This window comes from Conger conger, chromosome 4 (genome assembly GCF_963514075.1).
Source record: "Conger conger chromosome 4, fConCon1.1, whole genome shotgun sequence".
Taxonomy (NCBI): domain Eukaryota; kingdom Metazoa; phylum Chordata; class Actinopteri; order Anguilliformes; family Congridae; genus Conger; species Conger conger.
In genome coordinates, this window is record NC_083763.1 from 74,671,292 (window position 1) to 74,682,327 (window position 11,036).

Consider the following 11,036-nt stretch of genomic DNA (forward strand, 5'->3'; position numbering starts at 1 on the left):
TGTAAAAAATCCCCAGCTGGTGTTGATTTATGCATCCTATGTCATGTATTTTTCTGTTGATAAGAATATCTGCCTCAGATCTGATACTGAAGCACGTACCACGGAATAGATGAAGCCACCCAGTGCAACTAAGCAACAGCTTCATACAGCTCTCTTCTCATTATGGGATGTGTTTAAATATGTTCATTTCCACACATGACAAAGGCCATCTTTTTGTCTACACGTGCAATAAACAGTAACGTATCCACAGTTACTGCGCTGAATGTATTGTAAACGTTGAAAACAGCATACCACAGCAAATCTGGAGACATGAATTGAGCAACACACACACACACACACACACACACACACACACACTACAAAGGGTACGGTGATGGAGTGCACACATACACACGCAACTATCCCGACTTTGTTCATTAAAGTGTTTTCACACAGAGCGAACATATTAATCACACCCTTCTCCCATGTTTCCTGTGCAATGGATTTCTTCATTTCTGGGGAAAAAAAGAAAGTGAATTTTCAAAAGGTAACTGTCATTTTCAAACGCTGACTGTCACATATGAGCTTCAGCTTCTGTTTCATTAGGTGATGAAACGCCCACCCACGCTGCAGGGGAGTAATGAGCAATCCCCATCTTCTCAAAGGTAAATATAGTATACACAGACACATGTACACACACACGCTCTCTCTCACAGACACACACACACATGCTCTCTCTCAGACACACACACACACACACACGCTCTCTCTCTCTCTCTCTCTCTCTCTCTCTCTCTCACACACACATGCTCTCTATCTATCTCACATACAAACTTTCTCTCTCTCTCTCTCTCTCACACACACACACACACATGCGCTCTCTCTCTCTTTCACACACACACACTCTCTTTCTCTCACACACTCTCTCGCTCTCTCTTTTTCTCTCTCTCTCCCTCACACACATGCTCTCTCTCTCTCTCTCTCACACACACACACACACACACACACACACACTCACACACACAGCACTCTGTGTGGAGCTGGAGGGGAGGGGAGTTGAGTGGAGCTCTGTCCATCCTGAGCTGATGACAGTCCTGGAGCAGTGTCTTGTTCTGTGGTTTTATGGAGGCCGGGAAGTAAAACGCTCTACTTTCGCCTGCGGAAAGGACCTCTCCTGGGCTTAGGCGAAAAATGACAGTGTGGTTGTTTTTCAAGAGGCTTGTTCAGAGAAACGAGTCACCGGAGCATTTTTTTTTTTTAAACATTGTAGAACATGCTCTCATCTTTCAGAGTGAAACGACTTATACAAGCACTTCTTGACACACCACTGCATCTCTGCTGCTGTCAGAACAACCTCTCTCCATCACACCTGGGCTATGCTGCTATAAGAACAACCTCTCTCCATCACACCTGGGCTATGCTGCTATAGGAACAACCTCTTTCCATCACGCCTGGGCTATGCTGCTATAGGAACAACCTCTTTCCATCACACCTGGGCTATGCTGCCATAAGAACAACCTCTCTCCACAAAATCAAATATTTAATTGCCCAACAGCAGCACAGACCTCATTGTGGCTACACCAGGGCTTGAACCACCAATTTTCCGGGTGTCAGTCATGTACGTTAACCCTGTACACGTTTTACAGTAACAGGACATAAGAAGAAGAAGAAGAAGAAGAAGAAGAAGATTTCTTCTTTTTTTGTGTTTTCAGAACAATTAGTTCTCTTTATGGTTTAATCCTCTTGCATGTGGAACACTTTGTCCGTTTGGAATTGAGTGTGGGTAAATTAGGAAGGGGTGGGGGGGTGGGGGGGGGGGGGTTGGCGGGTTTTGCACACAGGCTGTGGTATGGAGAATCACTCACGACTCAAACTCCCTGCAGATTGATTCACATTGTACAGAACCCACTGTGCCATTAAGCGTTTAACTCAAATGCCAAATTATCTTTCAGGAATAATGTTTTTATCTCTTAAAGCTTTTTTTATTGTAGGGTAATGGATGTGTTAAAGCTTTGATATTCATTATGAGATATTCCTTAGCCATTACTGAAAACGTTTTATCTCGTGTAACAATAGAAGATGAATTATGCTGCATAAAAAAGGCTTTAAGAAGTACTATCTGAACTATATGCACATGTGACCCGTGGCATAAATCAGAATGCTCAGTATCGGTGAAACGCTCTGCCTGTAATTCCTCATTATGTAAAATATTATAATTCCCTTTTTAAAAACGAGCGGCAGTATTGTGAATGCGTTCTGCTCAGAAGGCAGGGATGGCCAGATAGCTCTAATACCTCATGCCAGAGAGCAGATGTGCGTTCAAATGTTTGTGGGGGGCTATGTTTGCCGTCAGTTACTGCGGAACTGTTTAAAATGAACATCCCGATTTCCCGATTCCGATTTAAAATTCACAATATTGGTGGATTCTGCGATATTAGGGGACTCTGCGATCTCTGACAGTGTTCCTGACAGGACGAATAGTATATGAGTGCACCCAGGCCAGGACGGTCATGAAACGCAGTGGTTTTTAACAGCCAAATGATTGTCATTGTTAGACAGCGTTGGCTAATGTTCAACCGAAAACAGTTTGACGATCATCAGCTGTCTTGAACACACATCAGGACCCAGGCTTCAGGAGTCTGTGTGTGTGTGTGTGTATGTCTGTGTGTGTGTGTGTGTGTGTGTGTGCGTGAGGCTGATAATCTCTACTGGCTACCCCTCACAAACTCACCGTGACAAAGTCCATCAAGCTAACCTCACAGGCCACAGATAGCAGGGTCTGTAGATGCTGTACACAGACTCCTTACTGGCATTTGGCAGATGCTCTTATCCAGAGCAACGCTCAGTTGATTAGACTAAGCAGGAGACAATCCTCCCCTGGAGCAGTGCAGGGTTAGGGGCCTTGCTCAAGGGCCCAACTGCTGTGCGGATATTATTGCGGCTACACCGGGATTAGAACCACCGACCTTGCGCGTCCCAGTCCTTTACCTTAACCACTACGCTACAGGCCGCCCCCAGACTCCTGCCCCCCCATCCTTTGCCACCCTGTCTTTCAGCAGTTGTGTCACCATCTGTGCCACCGGCATCCAGTCTGTCTTTGTGCCACTCATTCACACCGGGTGTGCTATTATTAGCAAACCCCACTCCCCCACAAGCCTCTGGGCTCTCTAGCGACTTAGCATTGATCTGTGAACCTGATGTAGCATAACTAGCTGGCATGCACACACCAAATCGGCCATGTAATATGGCTGTTGGTTCTAGCAGGCGAACGTGTTGTGTGGAAAATTACTCCGGGCTCACGCTGGCCTCCCCACCGGACCCAGGACATGCTGCGGATAGATAGACCTTCTGAAAGTGAGATACGTAGACTTGGGAATTACACTTAAAACCAGATTTACATATTTCTAATCTCTCTCTCTCTCTCTCTCTCTCTCTCTCTCGTGACTTTTTTTTCAAACCGCCGGCTTGAGGGAGTACTTTTATTAATGCTCAAGCTGTTATGTGAGGCGGTTTTGTCCGCAGCGGACGAGTTGGCCTGCGCAACAGCACGCTAGCAGGGCCCGACCTGACTGCGGGTGACCTTCAGCTGGTGAGGTTACCAGCTCAAATGGCCGCCTTCCCCTCTCTCTGAAGTAATAGAAAATGGAGGGGAAAAAACGCATCAGTATTCCTGCACAGGCATAAAAACTGAAGTATTTAGATCAGAAGAATCGAGTTGCAAATGTCAGGGGACATTAAAGCTCTTCTTGCCTGGATCAGACATGTAAGTTCTCTCTAGAACAAGACTAAATTTTAATCTTTTCTCGTTTTCTTACAACCCACAATGACATTAATTTCCTGGTTGAATGAGTGATTTTTTTTTTTTAACTACTGTTGTTTTGTTGTTATTGATGTCATGTTCTTGCCCAATCGCTGTGTATTGTTTTTTTTTTTTTTTTTATTTATTAGTCTTTTATTTTGTTTTGAAAAGTACAGTGTGTTCAGAGCTCTGTGAAATGCACTTTAAATAAATGATGACTTGAATTGACTTGAATTCATGTATTATTTATTTATTAGAAGGTTTGAACTGTGCTTTAATGTTAGCGGGGAGAAGCTAAACACTCATGCAGTGTGCGGGCCCTGGTGGGGAGGATAATGGTGTGATATTGTCACGTCCCTGCCCTTCTACTGTTTTTTTCCCTTTTCTATGTTCTCTGCTCTCACTATACTTATGTTTCCCCTGTCGGTCTTTGGAAACTTTCTTTCTCTCTCGCCCTCCCTCTCTCCCTCTATATCTCTTTCTCTCCATCCCTCTCTCCCTCCCTCTCTCTTTATCTCGATCTCTCTCTCTACCCCCACACATGTTCAGAACCCTACCCCACACCTGTTCAGAACCCTACCCCACACCTGTTCAGAACCCTACCCCACACCTGTTCAGAACCCTACCCCCACACCTGTTCAGAACCCTACCCCACACCTGTTCAGAACCATACCCCACACCTGTTCAGGACCCTACCCCACACCTGTTCAGAACCCTACCCCACACCTGTTCAGAACCCTACCCCACACCTGTTCAGAACCCTACCCCACACCTGTTCAGAACCCTACCCCCACACCTGTTCAGAACCCTACCCCACACCTGTTCAGAACCCTACCCCACACCTGTTCAGGACCCTACCCCACACCTGTTCATAGCGGGTTAGTGAGGTGGTGGAGGCTGAAACCTGCAGTTTCAGGGCCCTGTCTAAGTCCTTGTGTGCTGGCTGGGATTCACGAGCCTGCCATTCAAACGCAGGGCCCCAGGAAACTCAAAAGTGGCCCTTAAGTCACCCACTCTGAGCCAGGACTGATGTGAGGGCTGTGGTTACACACTTGTGAAGGGAGAGACTCACCTCAGCAAACTGATTCCTCTGGACTCTATCATCACTACATAGGCACTGTTACAGAGGTGGGAGCACACACACACATTATGCTTATTGAGCTGCAAACAGTATTTGCTCCTCTAAAGCATTCACTAAAGTATTGATGAAAATCAAGCAAACGCGTCCAAGGCAACTGAGTCCAAGGCAACCCTGTCCAAGTAGTGAGTGAGACGTTCCTGCCATTTCATACGGGATTAATTTTTATTAGCCACACAAATAATGGAGCAGCAGTAATATTGACTAAAACGGGGCCATTACGCCACTGATGAGGGTTGCAGAATGGTCAGCAAATGGCCCTCTTTAATATTTCTTGGAACAACATACTGTCCCATTTGGATCATTCTGACTAAATTACTACAATTAAAGTAACATAGTTACTGGTGTCTAAATATGTTTCCGCACAATGAAATATCCCACTTAAATTACGGCAGAAAACTAAATGTAGACAGTCATATTTTAATAAATTATACACTCAGTGAGCACTTTATTAGGTATTTATTAAACTGTAATAAATAATAATAATAATAAATTTGAATTGCACTTGTAAGTGGCTTTGGATTAAAAATGTCAAATGACTAAAATGTAAAATGTAAATGTAATAATCAGTCGTAAGTCGCAACAGCCAATTTTACATAAATCTATGTTCAAGGAAAAATATTTATTTTTGGCTGTTTCAGGCTTTCATCTTCATTTTGTAGAACCATGTCTTGGCTTTCATTATCCGCATGTCTTAATGCCAAATTCAGAGTAAAAATATTATTCTTAAGCTTTTAAACGCAAGTGAAAGTGACACCATAGTTGTGCATTGTTTGTAGGCTAGCCAGCTCACTGTTCACCAATCACAAACAAGCACATGCGTGGCTACATGTTAACGGCTTTGCTTTCATGGTCTGTATGACTTAATGTCAGGAGTAAATGTTCAGAGTAAAAATACGGTTTTAAAGGGTTTAGACATACAAAGACAGGTTATAGCCCCGGAGTTTCACTAGCCCGGTGTCGGTAGTGTGCCAGCCTCATGTAACTCTCGTGACAAAACTTTGAAGCCGTGTTTCTCACAAACATGGTTTGGTGGCACTCAAAGTGAAACGGGACACAACTCTCTTGCTGTCTCGAGCAGGGGGGATAACCTTGGTATCCTTCGAAAGCTTACGTTCAAAATAAGCTTTGGGGTCAATGTGACTGATTTTGAAAGAGCAGGTGACATAATACTTCATGTGCTTAGAATGTTCTTAACTGAACGTTCTCAAGCTGATGTCACAATCGCTGCGGGTAAATGAAAGCAATGGGGTTCTAGAACACTGACTTAGAATTTTGGGAAGACATTCCAAGAAAACAACCTACTCTTCAAAGGGCTTTGTGTATCGGTATTTTTGGTTGCCTAGGTAAGCAGTGTTTGGGTAGTTAACTTTGGTCACTTTTGCTCTGTTTGTTTGTTTGTTTGTTTGTTCAAAAAAAAAAAAAAAAAAAGGCCCTCATCCTTATCTTTGTTGTACAGGTAGCAGTTGAAATTGTACTTCCCTCTAGGGTCTTTCAGCGAACTTATCCCTGGTTATGGGTATGCACTTTGTTGTACGTCGCTCTGGATAAGAGCGTCTGCCAAATGCCAATAATGTAATGTAATGTAATGTAATGTAAACAAATCTGTGTTTTTTTATTTATTATTATTCTTATTATTATTATTTTTACAGGCGGCAATCTGCATCATCTCTGCGCATCAGACACACTGTGTACTGACCCCGCATTAGCGTAAAAATATTTGTCATTTTTGCTGCTTAACTTTATGTAGGTAGCAGAATTTGAATATTCATGACCCAGACCGTGCACTCTGTCTCCAGGAAAATGCATTTGCATGCAAATCGTGAATCGCACATCATATATTTTATGGTACTCGCGACGGTTTCAGTGGGATCCCCCCCTCAGTGTTAAGCAGGAAGCAGTCGCACTTATTTAGTGAAAAAGATGTGAGCAGAGTTGACGGCACATTGAACCTTTAGCCCTCATTACTCTAGTTCTCTGAAACCTGGCTTTTGTCAGCGTGTTCTCTCTTTTCCTCCCCGCCTCTGGCCCGCATGGCGATCTGTCTGAAAGTGAAGACATTTCTCCGATATTTTTACTTTCTCTGCCCCCCCATGTCTGCCTTTCTCTTCCTCTGCCCTGCTGTCTCCCCTCCCTCCCGACTGCAGATCTTTCTCTTCCTCTTTCTCTCCCCCTTCTCTCTCCATCTCGCTCCCTCCCCCCTTCCCTCTCTCTCTCCATCCCCCTTCTCTCACCCTCTCTCCCTCTCTCTCTGTCCCTCCTCCCTTCTCTCTCTGTCTCTGTTTCTCTCTCTGTCTCTCTCCCTTCTCTCGCTGTCTGTCTCTCTCTCTCCCTCTGTCTCTCTCTATGTCTTTCTCTCTTACCCCCCTTCTCTCTCCCTCTCTCTGCCTCTGTCTCTCTCTGTGTGTCTCTCCCTCCATCCCCTATTCTCTCTCCCTCTCTCTCCCTCTCTCTCCCTCTGTCTCTATCTCTCTATGTCTCTCTCTCCCTCTCTCTCCCTCTCTCTCTCTCTCTCTCTCTCTCTCTCTCTCTCTCTTTCTCTCTCTCACCTTCATTGCCCCTCCCTCTCCATTACACATCCTGGTTTTAGCCCCCCCCCCCCCCCTCGCCCCCCCTCCTCCTCAGCAGCTGCTGAGCTGTTAGTTCCAGTCGCTCACAGGAGCATGAAATCGGCTGAACTGAAACAAAGTGGCTAAAATAACACCGACCCTCGCCTTCCTCCTCTCTGAATCTCTGCAGTTAAAAGTCCGTTAAAAGTCCTTTTTTTGGATATCAGTTTGGGTTAAATACTCTGGAGCACTGGAATCTGAAGTTTAGCCACCAACCTCTAACCTGATCCTTGATCTTTCACTGGTCAAATATAAACGATTCACTGAGTAATGGGAATGATTTATTAAATAATAAATATGAAGAAAATGAAATTGAGTCTGTGTTGTTAGCTATCAAGTGTGCTACTTATCAATGCTGCACACAATATGGGAATAATTATGGGTTTTCTATAAGTGCATGCTGAATTTCAGAGGTGAAAACTGCTATTAGCTGCATTGTTCGAATACAAAGGGAAGAATTGAGCAGCGTCCTTCTGGAGGTGTAATAAAAGAAGAAAAACACGCACGTGCAGCCACATGAACACGCACATGCGCACACACAAGCACGCATTACAGAGTGCCAAACTCACACATACACACATATTAGAGAGTGTCAATCTCACACACTCACTGTGTCGATTTCACATGCACACACACACACACACACACACACACGCACCCACAAGTGAGTTAATGTATTGATTATTATTTTTATGGCGGGGGTGGGTGGGGGTGTTTGGGGTGGTGTCATATACCCAGTGGTGTGACGTCCAGCGATCTGAAAGAAAAAGTCCTGAGCCAGCTGATTTCACTCATTGGTTCCACCCCCCTGGCTCAAGAGCAACACTTCACACCACATCCTGGAGGTGGGAGCAGAATACTGTGGAGGACTTTTACTTTCTGAACCTGGATTTTACAACTCCGCACATACAGTACTGTGCGAAAGCCTTAGGCACATGTATAACACTCTGTACAGATAAGATCCTTTCAAAAAGAAATTCCATGCAAGGTCCTAAATAAACGTACTATACATTTTCCATAATATTTTAGTAATTTGGCAGAATAGTTAAAAACGGAATCAAATCAATATTTTCTGTGACCACCCTTCGGCTTTAAAACTGCATCACTTCTGAAATAGCCAACGCTGTCCTGCAGTTCTATAAGACAATCAGCAGGGAGGTTGTTCAAAGCATGTTGGAGAACTTGCCACAGTTCTTCTGCAGACTTTGGTTGGCTCCTTGCTTCTGATCTCAGACAGCCTTGATCAAGTTTTTATGTAAAAGGTAGTACATTTCTTACAGTAATATGTTACTTTTTAAATTAAAATACGAAAATGCCTCTGTAAAATTAAATCTTTTGGAAAATGAATATTTGGAAACCTCAAATGTGTTCTTTTATACTAACACACACAAAAAAATTAACATATACATAATAAAGTCTAGGGTGCCTGAGACTTCTGCACAGAACTGTACCTCTAACCCTCCTGCCTCCTTGCACAATGCTTAATGCACCATGGACTACATAATGTACGTGTTATTAATGGGTCCCATGTCTTACTGTTTTGCGTTTCAGTATTTCCGCAAAGGAACGTATCCCTATTAAGGACAGAGAAGTGGAGAGCAGAACTGAACACCCTTCATCTCACGGGCCCAGGCACACAAACACTCACACACACACACACACACACACACACACACACACACTCACACACACACACTCACACACACACACTCACACACACACACACACACACTCACACACACACACACACACACACACAAACACACACACACTCACACACACATGCACACACTCACACACACATGCACACACACACTCACACACACACACTCGGGCCAGAACGGAGACCAGGGTGAACTCTGATGTCACCGGTCTGATGTCAGCGGTCTGATGTCATTGGTCTGATGTCATCGGTCTGATGTCATTGGTCTGATGTCATCGGTCTGATGTCATTGGTCTGATGTCAGCGGTCTGATGTCAGTGGTCTGATGTCAGCGGTCTGATGTCATTGGTCTGATGTCATCGGTCTGATGTCATTGGTCTGATGTCATCGGTCTGATGTCATTGGTCTGATGTCAGCGGTCTGATGTCAGTGGTCTGATGTCATCGGTCTGATGTCAGTGGTCTGATGTCATCGGTCTGATGTCAGCGGTCTGATGTCATGTCAGCGTCCTTGTCCTCTGCAGAGACACAGGAAAGGCTCCTTCTTCTTCGTGTGAAATTTAATGTGTCTGCTTCTCCCCCAACATCCAGCACCGCACTCAACACCCAACATGCAGTACTGCCGGCCGGTTGCCCTGGCAACGGACCCGCTAATAAAAAGGTGAGGGACGCAAATTATTTGAAATTATTTGATTTCTGGAAGAGTATTTCACAAAAAATGCAATTTGCCTAAGTGGGCTGACGTGAGCTTTTCGTCTGGAGACAAGACACACACCGCGATATGCATGCAGACGAGCAGAACCGAGACGACGGAATTATGAATCAATTTCAGCTGCACGGCGAATAACTGACGTCTCAGCCCAGCTATTAGCCATATTTCATATCATATTCCAGTGCCTTCATTAGAGTGTGTTTGTTCATCACGTTATGTAACGGGTAAACCGGAGTGTGAGCTGTCCGTTTCATTATTTATTTATTTATTTTAATTATTTAAAATGTAATTAATTTATTATACTGTTTGTTTATTTGTTTATTTATTTATCTATCTATTTTTGATCAAATGTTTTTTATTCGACAAGTATTTTCCGACAGAATATTTCACAGTTTCTTCCCTCGTGTCATGGTGCAATGACAACCAAAACGTGTGATCTCACCAACGACCAACGAACCAAAATACACACATTTCCTGCCAAGTTTTGTTATAAATATAATAATTTTGTGATTTATTTTTTATTTTTTATTAAAATGATTCATTAATTCTGACGAAAAAAGTCTGAATTCTGAAATCACGCACACAAAGCAGTCCATCATCGATCCCAGATCTGTTGTGTAAATAGGGCATGGGGCGAGCACGTGTCTGGTGGAAACTTTGGTTTGATTCATTTGAAGAATATTTGACTAGATAGGTAGATAGATAGATCAAAGCAGTGCATGCTGGGATAACCTCCAGCCCTCCATATTTTGTTTAAGGAGAGGAGAGAAAAATTGTAGTGAAACAGAGACACGTTCACAGACAAAGTTTTAGCCTTTTAAAATATTCATTAATTTCTTCATTTCAGGTATTCTGTCTTTGCTGGAAAACGTTTTTTTTGGATGACCTGAAGTAACACCTGAGAAATAAGAGAAAGAAAATATCTCCTTTTACCCGCCTCTCTCCTCAACGCATGTAAAAAGCCCAGGTACTAAAACAGGATATTATTCTCTGTCCAAACAGACACGGACTATCACAGCACCATCATTCACAGCAGGAAAGTGGCATATTAATGGATATCAAAACAAGGATAAAACAGAATTTGTGCTGATAATTGTAACTAATGCCTGCATTGCCTTACAGGTGTAGAAGTTCTCT